This window comes from Paramormyrops kingsleyae, chromosome 1 (assembly GCF_048594095.1).
Source record: "Paramormyrops kingsleyae isolate MSU_618 chromosome 1, PKINGS_0.4, whole genome shotgun sequence".
NCBI lineage: Eukaryota > Metazoa > Chordata > Actinopteri > Osteoglossiformes > Mormyridae > Paramormyrops > Paramormyrops kingsleyae.
In genome coordinates, this window is record NC_132797.1 from 11,780,314 (window position 1) to 11,793,100 (window position 12,787).

General features: G+C 53.9%; 1 protein-coding gene across 2 annotated transcripts in view; it reads left to right on the top strand.

Annotated features, from left to right (window-relative positions):
* Positions 1–12,787, top strand: part of sox5 (SRY-box transcription factor 5) — a 153,288-nt gene that overhangs the window by 30,261 nt on the left and 110,240 nt on the right. The window contains exon 1 of one of the 2 annotated variants that reach the window (XM_072709598.1): positions 7,376–7,409. The exons of the other annotated variant lie outside the window; for it this stretch is intronic. The gene's annotated coding sequence lies outside the window, so the exon portion shown is untranslated. Of the gene's footprint in view, positions 1–7,375; positions 7,410–12,787 lie in introns of those variants that run through there. 2 annotated transcript variants of the gene reach the window in all.

The window sequence follows — 12,787 nt, forward strand, 5'->3', positions numbered from 1 at the left end:
GAAAGGACAGCGCGTGAAAACTGGCGCCCTTACTGCTAAAGGAGGGGTCAGGTGGGGACCCTCATTGGTCCGCGAACATCCAATCGAGGGCGCCGCTCCCCAGATTGATGGCTCAGGGCCCCTATCCTGGCAGAGAGAGGGCCAGTGAAGCAAGCGTGTGCATGCGGTGAGAGAGTCCCGCTGGGTTTTGTGTCTGTGGATGTGGCGGCTGGGGAGCTGAACTTGCCAACAGAAGGTCGCCGGCTCGTGTCCCAAAAAGGGCCCTGTGACACGCCGGCCCGGGGATGCTCTTAACCATGTTGGAGGACTGAAACGTGCCCAAGGGGACGTCCGGCTGCGTTAATCAGCATGTGACTGCGAGGAGCCTCTCCCGGTGTGAGCGGAAAACACAGTCGTGATCATTTAGCAGCACGGGGGAAATGACAGGGAGAAGGAGAAAGACAGATGGACCGAGTGTGGGAGGGAGGGGAGGGGAGGGCGAGAGGGAAGGGGGGGTGGACGTGGACGGCGAGGCGGAGGGGCGGGCCAGGGCGACAGATCTGCTGCTTTTGGGGCTGCCGTTCAGGCCTGAGGGTGGGCGGGGGGGGGGGTTGTTCAGGGAGCTGAGAAGCACTGAAGCAAGTCTGCCCCCCCTTCCCTGTGCCTGTAGTTCATCTCACTGAAGACAGCATACCAACCTGGATCTTGGTTCTGATTCTGCAGGAAGGGAGTACAATGGCTCAGTTCTGGTACAAAGCCTCCTCCGCAGGTGTTTTTAAGTTGGCCTTCTGGGAGGGGGGGGGGGGTAGCTGCCACTTCAGCGTCTTTGCTGGGGGGGGCTCTTCACTTTCAAACTGCAAAGCATTCCCCAACAGACCCAAACACAAAACCAAATACTGGAGGGTGGCACTGCTGCACTGCATGATGGTCTCTCCTGGTGGTGCTGGGGTCTCTCCTGGTGGTGCTGGGGTCTCTCCTGGTGGTGCTGGGGTCTCTCCTGAGCACCACCAGCTGTGCGGGTATCATTAAGGATCTTCTTTCTCCCATATTGCACCCTGGCTTTGAGGAGCCTTCAGGAATTTCCTATGATCTGAGTTTCTTTGACTTGGAGATTTAGGATTTAAGAGAAAATCGCTCTTTTACAGTTAGACAAATCACTACCTTATCGCCTTCAATGAGATTTACAAGTAAGTGCAGAAGATTATCTGGTCTGGTACCAATGCAGACTTTTCATTAGTAGGTTTTCTAACCATAGAAAGTGTGGTGTGTTATTACAGAACCTCCTCCCCCCAATCACAAGTCAGCCCGGACCTTTGGCTGAGCGCTGTCTGTTCTGTCAGGCTTAACGCTGTCACACTGTCTCTGGTGCTTTGCTGAACCGAGAAATCAGTCGTGCAAAGATTTTTTTGTGTGTGTTTTGTAACTTATTTTCTAACTTTTAATCACTATTGTTGTTTTACTCAGCCTGCTCCTTGGTGAGGTTGGGGATTAGTTCACTGTGGTGGCTGAGAGTCAGTGAGAAGGTTCCGGAGAGATATAATGGCATGTGTGTGCAGGTGTGTCAGCTTTTCAACCCAACTGGGGGCCTGACACACACACACACACACACACACACACACACACACACACACATATACACACATACACACACACACACATACACATACACACACACAGCCATCTTGTTTCTCACCCCCACCTGCGGGGTCTGCGTCTTCAGAACATCTGCCTGTGCCACGAAGCCCCCCCCCCCCCCCTTGCCATGGACTGCTAATCGGGGTGCTGCTAGTGTGCTGGGGGACGGGGCTTCCTGGGCTTCGACTGGCCCACCAGCCATCTGATTTGACGCAGCTGGTAAGAGGTAAGAGTGGGCGTGGCCTGCTGTGGCTGGCAGAGAGAGCCCCATGCTCTCTCTGACTCCTGCGAGTAGACTGGGTTCCCCCACGTTCCCAAAACCACATCTTTATCCTCTAGTAATATTGAATCTAAACCTGAAGCTGGGGTTTTCTCTGCCCCCCCCCCCCCCAACCAGCAGACAGTTAGCGATGCTTGCTCTGGGCCTTGTTAAAGTTAATACTCCTAACATTAGGCTTTAATACATTGTAATTACATTAATGACGGGCTCAGCTGAGTGCCCTCAGAACAATGGACCCCAGCGTTGGGCATGAGCTCGGCTTTCCTTCCTTTGAGAACAGGAGAGAACCTCAGTATTCATATTTATATGATTTTAGTGTGTGCGTGTGTGTGTGTGTGGAATGGCTTTGGTGACAGGTTGTGTTTGCTGAGGGTCCCTACTGTGAGGAGTCACCTCTCAGTGTTTGTGAGAGGGTGTGTATTGGTGTCTGGATCAGGTTAGGGTATTCTGGGTAATTCTCGGTAGGGGGTGGGGTTCACTCATGGGGGGAGCGTGGTGGCGGGCTGCCCGTTGTCACCTCTGTCCCCAAGGCGTCCCAAATGAATGGCAAGGACAGCCAGCTCACCGTCCTGAAATAAGATCATGCATTTAGTTATCTACCTGTAATTTAATTAACACTCATGTGGTCGTCAATAATCGCAGCTGCTTTTTCCTTTGTGTGTGTGACCCCCCATGCTGACTTGTGGGTTTTGGGGGGTGGGGGCTGGAGACAGGAGGGGGACATGCGGGCGCTTTGTGCATTTCATTGGGGTTTGGGATGGCAGCATGAAGCCATATGGACCAATCGGCATTTTGGGGGCTACGATGAGGATTCTGGGTAATGTATCCACTCGGATGGTGGCAACCATGGAGGTTGTGACGCTGTGTTTAGTAGCATCCTCCTGTTTCCCAAGTGCAGAGAACACATCGAAATTCACACAGGGAGCACAGCCCAGAAGCACCAGCGCACCGAGACGCACCCAGCCGCGTGTTCCCACACGCGCACACTCACGTACGCACTCACGCACTCGCACCCCCACGGGGACGGACACTCCGAGTGGAGCGGGGCTCTCCTCCTCCTGGCTATGTATGGTAAATAGCGAGCTCCTTTGTTCCTGCTGGGGTTGTTTTGTATCTGCTGTCATTATCCTCATTGTCTGAAGGAACAGAGGAGGTCTGCCCTGCCAGCGGACAAGGGCCCAGCTAATGACAGGAAGTCTTTAAAGAGCGCGGCGCATTTCATGTGCACGCTGAGGCAGCCCGCTGGCCAGCGCCTGCGTTTGATCCCCCCGCGCCAGGAGCACGGTACTGCTAGTTAATTAACAGATCTCTTATTATACAGAGAGAGAGAGGCAGCCCACCTCTCTCTGCGTTGGGCCTGAGCTGTGTGTGTGTGTGTGTGTGTGTGTGTGCTTGTAGACATGCATGCAGATATTCCTTCTTGACACCATAAGATATGTTCACACCTTTAATAACTCCAAGATGGAGCCACACCTGAAGCTACTAGGTGCTTTTTAATGAAATTATCCATGATTTACTCTAATAGCAACGTATGCTAAACTCTAGCGCTTGACAGCAATTGATTAGCCAGCTTCTATAAAGCATCTCAACTTCCTCAGTTAATTAGACACTTAACGCTTAGCGTGTCGCAAACGACGCAAAGTCAAGCGACCCTGCTTCAATCTCCCCCACAAAGCGCACGGCCATATCAATATTTAGCATCCTGTGCTGTTTTATTGATGGCTCGTCGATCGACAGGCATGTGTGCTTTGTGAGGTGGTGTTGCCAGGGCAACGCGGTCGGAATCATGGCCGAACTCTGCCGGCCTGCTCTACCACGGACCCATCCTGGGGGTTAACGCCGGTCTCCGTGGGTTCAGGTACGTATCCAGGATGGATTCCTGCCACGTAACAAACAGAATTTGATCTTGAGTAGTCTATATCATCCGATGTTTAATTATTATTCCTGAAACTCGATGGACTGATAGCACCTGTGGCCGACGGCGCTGTCACTGCATGAACGGGGTTTTTAAATGCGGCGGAGGGGGTGAATAATGGGTACAGAGAACAGGGGGCCAGATGAAAGTCGCCCCCACCCCGTGCAGCCTCTCACTGACTCCCCGCTGCTGTCTTCCTGCCTCAGCTGCTCGGAGGTGTAGACCCCCCCATTTTAGTGAGCCTGGCTTACAGTCGCTGCCAGTCCCCCTCCCAGAGGGACCCCCGCAAGGCTCAGTTGGGGTTTAATGGAGGACACTTCAAAGGAGACGCTGTCCTACCCTGAATATCCTGGACGTCTTCGTTTAGCAAATGCGTACCTGAACCATACTCAACCTATTTGGGCTCTGTGGACCATGATTCTGCCGTTTCCACCTGTAGGGGGCGCTCACCTTGGGTGTCCTGTGGGGTTTTCATACCAGTTTTCCACCCTGGGTTATTCAGAAATGCATTTGCTGTGGTGTTTTTGCCTGAGTTTTATCGTCTGGCAGCCGGCGGTGACCACTGAGGCGCTGTCACTGTCATATCATCACCATGGGATGGCTACCGTAGGATTGTCACCCTGGGTTCGTCACCATGGGATTGTCACAGTGGGGATTGTCACCGATGGTTGGTCACCTTGGGATTGTCGCAGTGGGATCGTTCCCGTGGGTTCGTCACCATGGGATTGTCACAGTGGGGATTGTCACCGAAGGTTGGTCACCTTGGGATTGTCACAGTGGGATCGTTCCCGTGGGATCGTCACCCTGGGATTGTCACTGCGGGTTTGTCCCCCCAGGTTTGCTCGTTCTCCCAGCCCCTGGTCGGGGAATGTTCCACCATTTAATAGTCATTATTTATTTGCTCGTATTTGTACGGCAAACAACCCCATAATTAATAGCGTCCGAGAAAACCCGATACTCGAGAACGGGAAGAAGCCTCCAGTGATCTGTAAGAAGGCCCGCCCGTTCTACCCCCATCCCCCCCGCGCGCCCCCCCCCCCTCCCCTCGATACTCGTACATTTGAGCAGCGGAGAGAGAGGTATTAGCCTAATGGCTCCGGCATCCAAATGACCTTATTACCCTTCCTGTAGCCTCTGCATGCATTACAGTCACAAAGCCACCCGTTTGAGCCGCGGCTTGTCTCTAAGTGGAGACGGGTCCTCGGTGAATTGCATTAGTGTGGCGGAGTGGCACTAAAAGCCTGCTGGGTAATTGAGTGGTGCGGTCCGGAGAGGAGCGGCCTGCCCTCTCTTATTATGCCATATTTCCCGCACTGCCTGTCATTGTCTTGCCGTTCCCGCCGATGCCGGCGGCCCGTAATGCACGGTGACGCAGCGCCGCGTTCCCTGCACTTATTTATTTATTTCCCATGAAATAAATAAAGTCGCATTCAGTCGCTTGCGGGACGGCTCGGGCCAAAGCGACTGGCTTCTCTCTCCGCGCTTTTTTTTCCTGCCCATTTACACAGGGAGGTGTTTTAGCACAGCGTGTTAATCGCCCTGCCTGAGCGCAGCCTCCATGGGGGTCTGAACGCAGCCCGTAACCACCATGCTCTCTACTGCCCTTTAAATAAATGAGAATAGCGTCCTGACCCCTTCCCCCCCGCCCCCACCAAGGCTTTAAAGCCCCACCCACTCGGTGGCTGTCGCGGAGGAATCGGTTTTCTCAATAGCGGATCTCTGCTCCAGAATGGAATCCAGGCCAGACAATGTCCACCGGCGTCCCCGTCTTCTTGGGACTGGTCTCACTTCCTGTTATGTCAGTGCCTACTTAATATCTGACCAATCAGATTGAAGGATGGGACAGATTAGAGTAAACACTTTGAGAGGAAAGGAAGATCTGTATGCCGCCTTCTGTCTGCCCCGTCCCCCCAACCCCCATTATGCCCACAGCCCTCGAAGCTGCCGACCCCTCGCTGCAGCCCCTCTCCTGTCACCTTGCCGCTGCATCTGTGTTTACTGTAAGCCCCCGACTGAGCATGGCTGTGCGTGTGTTACACCGTCACCGTGATCTTTGTATCGGGTCCACCTGTGGGCACGCCGGGGGTGTGAAAATGCAGCACTGCTCCGTGCACCTCTCCCGTTGTTCCTGCCGCCCCCGTTCGTGTTCCCCCAGGACAGAAAGAACGTCTCAATGTGTCACCTCTGCTGCATGTACGTGTGACTGATCTGGGACCTGTGGAGTGGAGGGCAGCTTCTCCTGTGCCAATGGAGTTCTCTACCCCCCCCCCCCCCCATTCCCTCTTAGATGATACAGACCTTCCCTCATCCCCTCATCCTCTCCTTTCTTCCCTCGCTCCCACACCTGACACATCAGGCGAAACCTCACCTGAGCCACACCTACATTCCTATTACTGCATTCTGGGTAATAGGTATACATTTCAAGCATGATGCTCTGAAACTTCTCACTGATGGATCGGGACACTCTGGAAACTTCTGTAACATGTCATTGGTGCCCTTTCCTCTTCCTGCTCTGGGTCCTGGCTCCCCCATTGGGGGTTTTTTTTCCCCTCTCACCGTGAGTGCGTTTAACACATGGGCCATCATTTGTAGGCCGTGGGGGGGAGGCTTGTACTGGACATGTTTCTGCAGTGACATGTCCGACCCCACCGCCCTGCATCGATAGGGCGACCGGCCACGCTCTGCGCTTCCACGCCATAATTGCACGTGACACTAAATTGATGATTTAAATTTTCTCTTGCCATTTTTTTCTTTAAACTCTGCATTTTAGAGGTCAATTAGGGAGATCAGAATGGAAAGGCTGACAGCGAGTATGAGCAGATCAAAGGAACCGTTGCGGGGATGCTGGGATACCCCCGGCCGTCTGCGGTGCAGCCTCAGCGCGGGGCTGCGTTTGATGCCGGAGCCGTACCTTTCCGCTATGGGAAGCTTCTGCTGAATAAGCTGTGTGTGTGCAGTATTAGAGTATGTGTGTGAGGGCTTTTAGAAATGCACGTGTCCTTCCAGAGCATGCGTTCCCTTCATAGTAATTTCTGGAACTGTTGCATGCTGGGAATGCCACTCCGAATGACGCATGTTGGGTGCAATTGTGGAAAGTTCATAGTGAATGCCTGGGGGGGGCGGGCAGCTACAGTTCACTATTGCGGCCTGTGCACCAACAACAAGTTCGCCTTCCTGTGGAAACTGTGCAAGCTGATCCAGGGGCAAAGCCAAGGGGGCGCCGTACAGCGGGGGCAATAAGGGCAGAAGGCGACAGGAGTGATGGCTGCCCACGGCCTGAGATGTACAGTATGAGAAGAGGAAGTGGGCAACTGTAAAAGGCTCCAGGAATGTGATGCTAAATGGGGAAGTATCGTCTCAACAAAAGAAATAAACGTGTGATTGTGCGCTGTGTCAACACGTCCGCAGCGGCACGGAAAGAGAAGTCGCGGTCCGATAAGAGTGGGGGAGGGACTCTGGGAGAGATGTGTGTCGCCCTGGGCCAGTGTGGGCATCTGTGTGTGCTTGGCATTCGCATCACGCAGAGCGGGGGAGCGCAGGAGTGGCCACATGACAGCGGTGCCCGAGGTGATGATCTTCATGGTTGATTAGCAGCAAGAGGTAGGAAGCCACTACCCACTAGGAGTCGCTGTCAGGGACTCTGATGGGACTCTTTGTAAGGGACACTCAGTAAGGGAGTCGGATAGGACACTCTGTAAGGAACATTCTATCAGGGACTCTGATAGGACTCTTTGTAAGGGACACTCAGTAAGGGAGTCGGATGGGACACTCTGTAAGGAACATTCTATCAGGGACTCTGATGGGACTCTTTGTAAGGGACACTCAGTAAGGGACTCGGATGGGACACTCTGTAAGGAACATTCTATCAGGGACTCTGATGGGACTCTTTGTAAGGGACACTCAGTAAGGGACTCGGATGGGACACACTTTGAGGGACACAGAGGGTACAGTCTGTAAAGGACTCAGATGGGACTCTGGGCTGGGTGAGAGTCAGTGAGACAGTGTGTGTGGATGAGGGTGGTTTGCCATAGTCAGCTGTAGAGGTCTTGACACTCTGAGGGAAATGCTTCAATGAGTAACCGGCACAGGTTACACACTACCCCCCCCCCCCCTCATGTTGTGTAGGTTTCCATGGGTTGAGGTTTGGGGGAGGGCGTCCCCAGCCACAGTGATGAGGCCCTGGTATTGCTGGGGAGGGCCGTATCATAGGAGGGGGGGCCCGCTGCCTGTCTCAGTGATCCCATGTGGCCGCTCCTAGCGAGTGGCTAATCGGGCAACTGACACGGGGGGGGGGGGGGGGATGTGAGCGAGGATGTGGATCCGCAGACGGCGTACCTGGGATCAGGCAGCCTGCTCCCGCCTGCCGCTTGCAACTCTACACGCTTCCCGCCACCACAACGTGCGGGTCGGGGGTCGGCACTCGCGGGCGATGCCGTGTGGCTTCCCCACTTCCCCTTCTGCCTATCTCGCCGCATCTCGCCATATCTACTGTGCGCCCGGTGGGGGGGGCAGAGCTTGTCATTGAGCAACGCCGATGTCCCACGCAGCTCCTGGCCCAGGTGGCACTCAGCATTGGAGATTGCGCTACGAGATATTAAACAGGCGCAAACGAGCCCGCAGGGGATTGGGCTGGCTTCGACGCACAGCGATATAATTATAAGAGTAAACACTGCGGGGGGGGGGGGGGGCTTCACCAGGGAATGCTGGAAGACTGAGGATTAGGGGAAGAAAACCATCTAGTCATGGCTGCTACCTGTCAACAAGTTGTGTGTTTTCCAATAGCTTTAGAGGAAATCACTGAGTAATCAATTTCCTACTGACCCTGAGTTCTTGACTGCAGCCCAGCGCAACTCAGCCTTTCACATAGACATGTGCCTGTGTGTGTCAAGGAAAAGACGTTCTGCCTGTCGGTGCCACAAACTCCTAACAATACGGCGATTCTCCTGCTGAAAACGGCGTGAAAATGATGTAGGTCATCGGTTTGTGCTGGAAACACACAGCAGGCAAAGCAGGAATTCTGTGATGCACACCTGAGTAGTGAGGATAGACCCACGACAGGGTACACCCCCTGTGGGACATTCTACTGCAGGGTATGCCCCCATGGACATATTATAGCAGGGTACATTGCAGTGGGACATACCATTACAGAGTACAGCCCTGTGGGACATACCATCGCAGGGTGCACCCCTGTGGGACATACTACCATGCGTGGAGGATGCTGCTCCACAAAGCCCCATATTTGAGGAGAGGCGTTGGTGTGCACTGAGGGTGGATGAGGAACGCTCTGCAGGGAGAGGGAAGAGGAAGTGGCGGTACAGTGATGTGTTAAAGAAAATGAGGATGTGTGACCCGGCCTGTTGCTGGACAGTGCTGGGCCTTTGAGACAGGCTTGGGGGGCAGGGTGTGGGGGTTCAGGGGGGCGTTCAGGGAAACAGGCAGGGCATAGAGCAGGGGCACATACCTTGGTACCCAAGACCCAATTTACCCCGAAGAAACCTTATCAGTATAGCCAGCATGAGATGGTTCTCCGTGCCTTTTCAGTGCGTGGGGCTCAAGAGCACACTAATAAGTCAGTGTGTCGCTTCCGTCGTTGTGGTCACCCGCTGTGAACTGTTGCGTAAGTGTGTCACGACCGTACTGAGGAACAGAACAGGGGGCCTGGCCGAGAGTCATGCGAGCCGCTGATGACGGGGCTCTCTGATGGGGCTCCCTGAAGGGGCTCTCTGACGGGCCCCTGCTGACGGGGCTCCCTGAAGGGGCTCTCTGACGGGCCCCTGCTGACGGGGCTCCCTGAAGGGACTCTCTGACGGGCCCCTGCTGACGGGGCTCCCTGAAGGGGCTCTCTGACGGGGCTCTCTGAAGGGGCTCTCTGACGGGCCCCTGCTGACAGGGCTCCCTGAAGGGGCTCTCTGACGGGCCCCTGCTGACGGGGCTCTCTGAAGGGGCTCTCTCACAGGCCCCTGCTGACGGGGTTCCCTGAAGGGGCTCTCTGACGGGCCCCTGCTGACGGGGCTCTCTGAAGGGGCTCTCTGATGGGCCCCTGCTGACGGGGCTCTCTGACAGGGCTCTCTGAAGGGGCTCTCTGATGGGCCCCTGCTGACGGGGCTCTCTGAAGGGGCTCTCTGATGGGCCCCTGCTGACGGGGCTCTCTGACGGGGCTCTCTGAAGGGGCTCTCTGATGGGCCCCTGCTGACGGGGCTCTCTGACGGGGCTCTCTGAAGGGGCTCTCTGATGGGCCCCTGCTGACAGGGCTCTCTGTTGGGCCCCTGCCAATGGGGCCCTGCGAGGCCCTGGGAGCATGTGTTGGGATCAAGTCCGCACGGGCACACCGCCTTCCTGACTTCCGGAAGCATGGAGGGGTGGGGGGGGGGGGGTGCAGATTCGCACTGGGATGCCTATTCCAGGGGTCTCACATGCTGATCTTATGCAGCGGTCACCTCTCATATTCAGGGGCACAGTTAGAAATCCTGACAAAATGTCACCTTTGGCCTCCTGCCCACTTACATTATATAACGATATAACTTTTTGTATTCGACCCAGCATGAATCTGCCAGGATTCCTGTGCCCCTACTACTCCCCTCCTCGTGTCAAATGCATGTTTCTTTTTCGCGTTTCCACCTTGCTGTATTTTGCCCCGAACGCTGCGGCCCGTTTGCGCCGCTGCGGAGGGACTCTCGCATTTCAGCATGCGGCAGGAGCGGCTCATGGCCGCAGTGCGTTCCCACAGCCCGCTCGCTAAACTTGCCCAGTGATTCAACACGGATTCGATCTACCTTTTTAGTTCTACCGCCAATGACCGCTCGGCCCAATTACCCTGCCTCCATCTTTCCGCACGCGCATATTTTTTCCCTCCATCTGTCAGTCCATTTGCTGTTCTGCTGGTGCGCCAGGTAGCCTCTGCTAGTTCGGAACGGCGATGTCTGACGAGCGCCCGCAGATTGACAGGAATCACCCCTGCAAACGCATTACCACGCGGGACAGATTGGGGGCCTCGTCTTGCCAAAGGCAGCCTCGATGCAGTCAGCCTCTCAGATGGATTTGGCGACCCCTCTACCTCCGGGCCGTTAACAATTTTTCCGTCGTTTGGCTCAGCCGGTTAGGACCCTGTGCCTGTGATCTGGAGGTCGCCGGTTCAAACCCTGGGGTCGGCAGAGTGATGTCACTATTGGGCCCCTGAGTGAGGCCCTTAACTGCCAATTGCTGCAGGGCCTGGCTGTGTCACTTTGGATAAAGGAGCCTACTGAATAAATAAAATGTAAAATATATAATGTATCCATTCCCATGAAGGTCCGGAGGTCACTTTCTGGGGGTCTGTGTGAGGGTCCCCATAAAACGGCATGGAGGGCCTGTGGAGAATTGTGGTCGAGCTGCCTGACACACTTTGAAAAAGAATCATTATAAAGCTGCTTTTGTTTATAGGGCAAATGCTAACGTGAATGTGCAGGACTTTAATAGTGATGGCCCACTTAATGTGAGATGCTGGGCTGATGAAGAATCCCTGCTCTGTGTGTGTGTGTGTGTGTGTGTGTGTGTGTGTGTGTTTGTTTTTGAAGGGTGGTTTGTTATCTTTGTGTTCATGAGTTTTTCCACAATTAGAAAACGGCCACCATGAAAAAATACCTACAAAGAGACTTTCCAAAGATAGCCTGAAAAAAAATTTTTTAACTTAATTTTATTTAAAGAAATTAAAAGCATTTGTTTTGTTTTGTTTTTTGCCTTCCGGAGGTTTTCAGAGCAGAGACATGCTCCGGACAGGTATGATAGTGAGCATACTCATTGGGTGTTTGTTTTATATGTATGTGTGTGTGTGTGTGTGTATGTGTGTGTGTGTAATATGAAGCACTGTTATTTCCTGGCAGACTCGCACTGCATTGTGGGAAAGTCAGAGAGCTGAAAACGACAGGCACCCTGCCGGGGGTCAGCCCGGGGTCCTTGTTCTTCTACACATTTTCTCACTGGAGTAGAGATGTAAAAAAGGAATGCTGACATCTCAAAGTAACGAGACAAACAATCCCAGCCCATGAGCTGGTGACCGCGAAGGTGACTGGTATGCCATGCCGGTTTGTTTACCATGCTGACCTCAGTTTCCCTGGATGCTGTTGTGGGCCTGTTTCATTGTGTTTTTCTTAAGAACTCACCAGATCATGTGTAAAAATGCATCACAGCCCCCTTCACATCAGAACCCCAAGCAAAGGGCTTTCCCTCCATATGACCCGTCCCACGACCAAGTGTCGCTCCGAGCCCCGGAGATACAGCAAAATGACTTCCGAGCGTGGGCCCGCAGACCGTGAAAGGACCTCCAATTATGTGTGTAATAGTGCCTCGGTGATAATCTGTAATAGTGTCGGAAAGCGAATTGTCTGAAGTGACATGGAAAAGCCTATTTTGGGCGCTCACAGGATTATGCTGCGTAGATTAGGGTTTACTATAAGACTCACCGTAATGAAAGGCTCCCGCGCCCAGCGTCAAATACAGCAACACTTCCTCAATAGCATTTTACTGAATTGCAAGTTTCAGGGAGTGCATGCAAATCACCCCCCCCCCCCCCCCAGCATATACACCTCTGGGGGGTATCTGCTGGGGCATGCCCTGGTTAAGCACTCCCGACAAGAAATGGTCACCTGAAGTGATAGATGGGGACATCTTCTTAGACCCTACTGAGTCTTCAGCAAGGTTAATATATAATACAAACTGCAGAAAATGAGGGTGGTCTTGTACCCGGTAGTCTGAATGTGCTCCTTTATAGCGTAAGACTAATGTGGGGGGGTCCTTTTGTCTGCCATTGGTCCAACACATGTTTATGGGGAAGGTATCAGTGGTCTTTTTTGTGTCTGGCGGCCAGTCTGTGGTGAGTCTTGATGGTGTACGTGAGACCTACGGAAGGCCGTCTTTGTGGTTAGTCCGCTCTGGGCCCTTATTTTCCGCTGTGACTAATCAATGGTGGGTGTTCATTGTGTACCACGGTAAGGAGCGAGTGT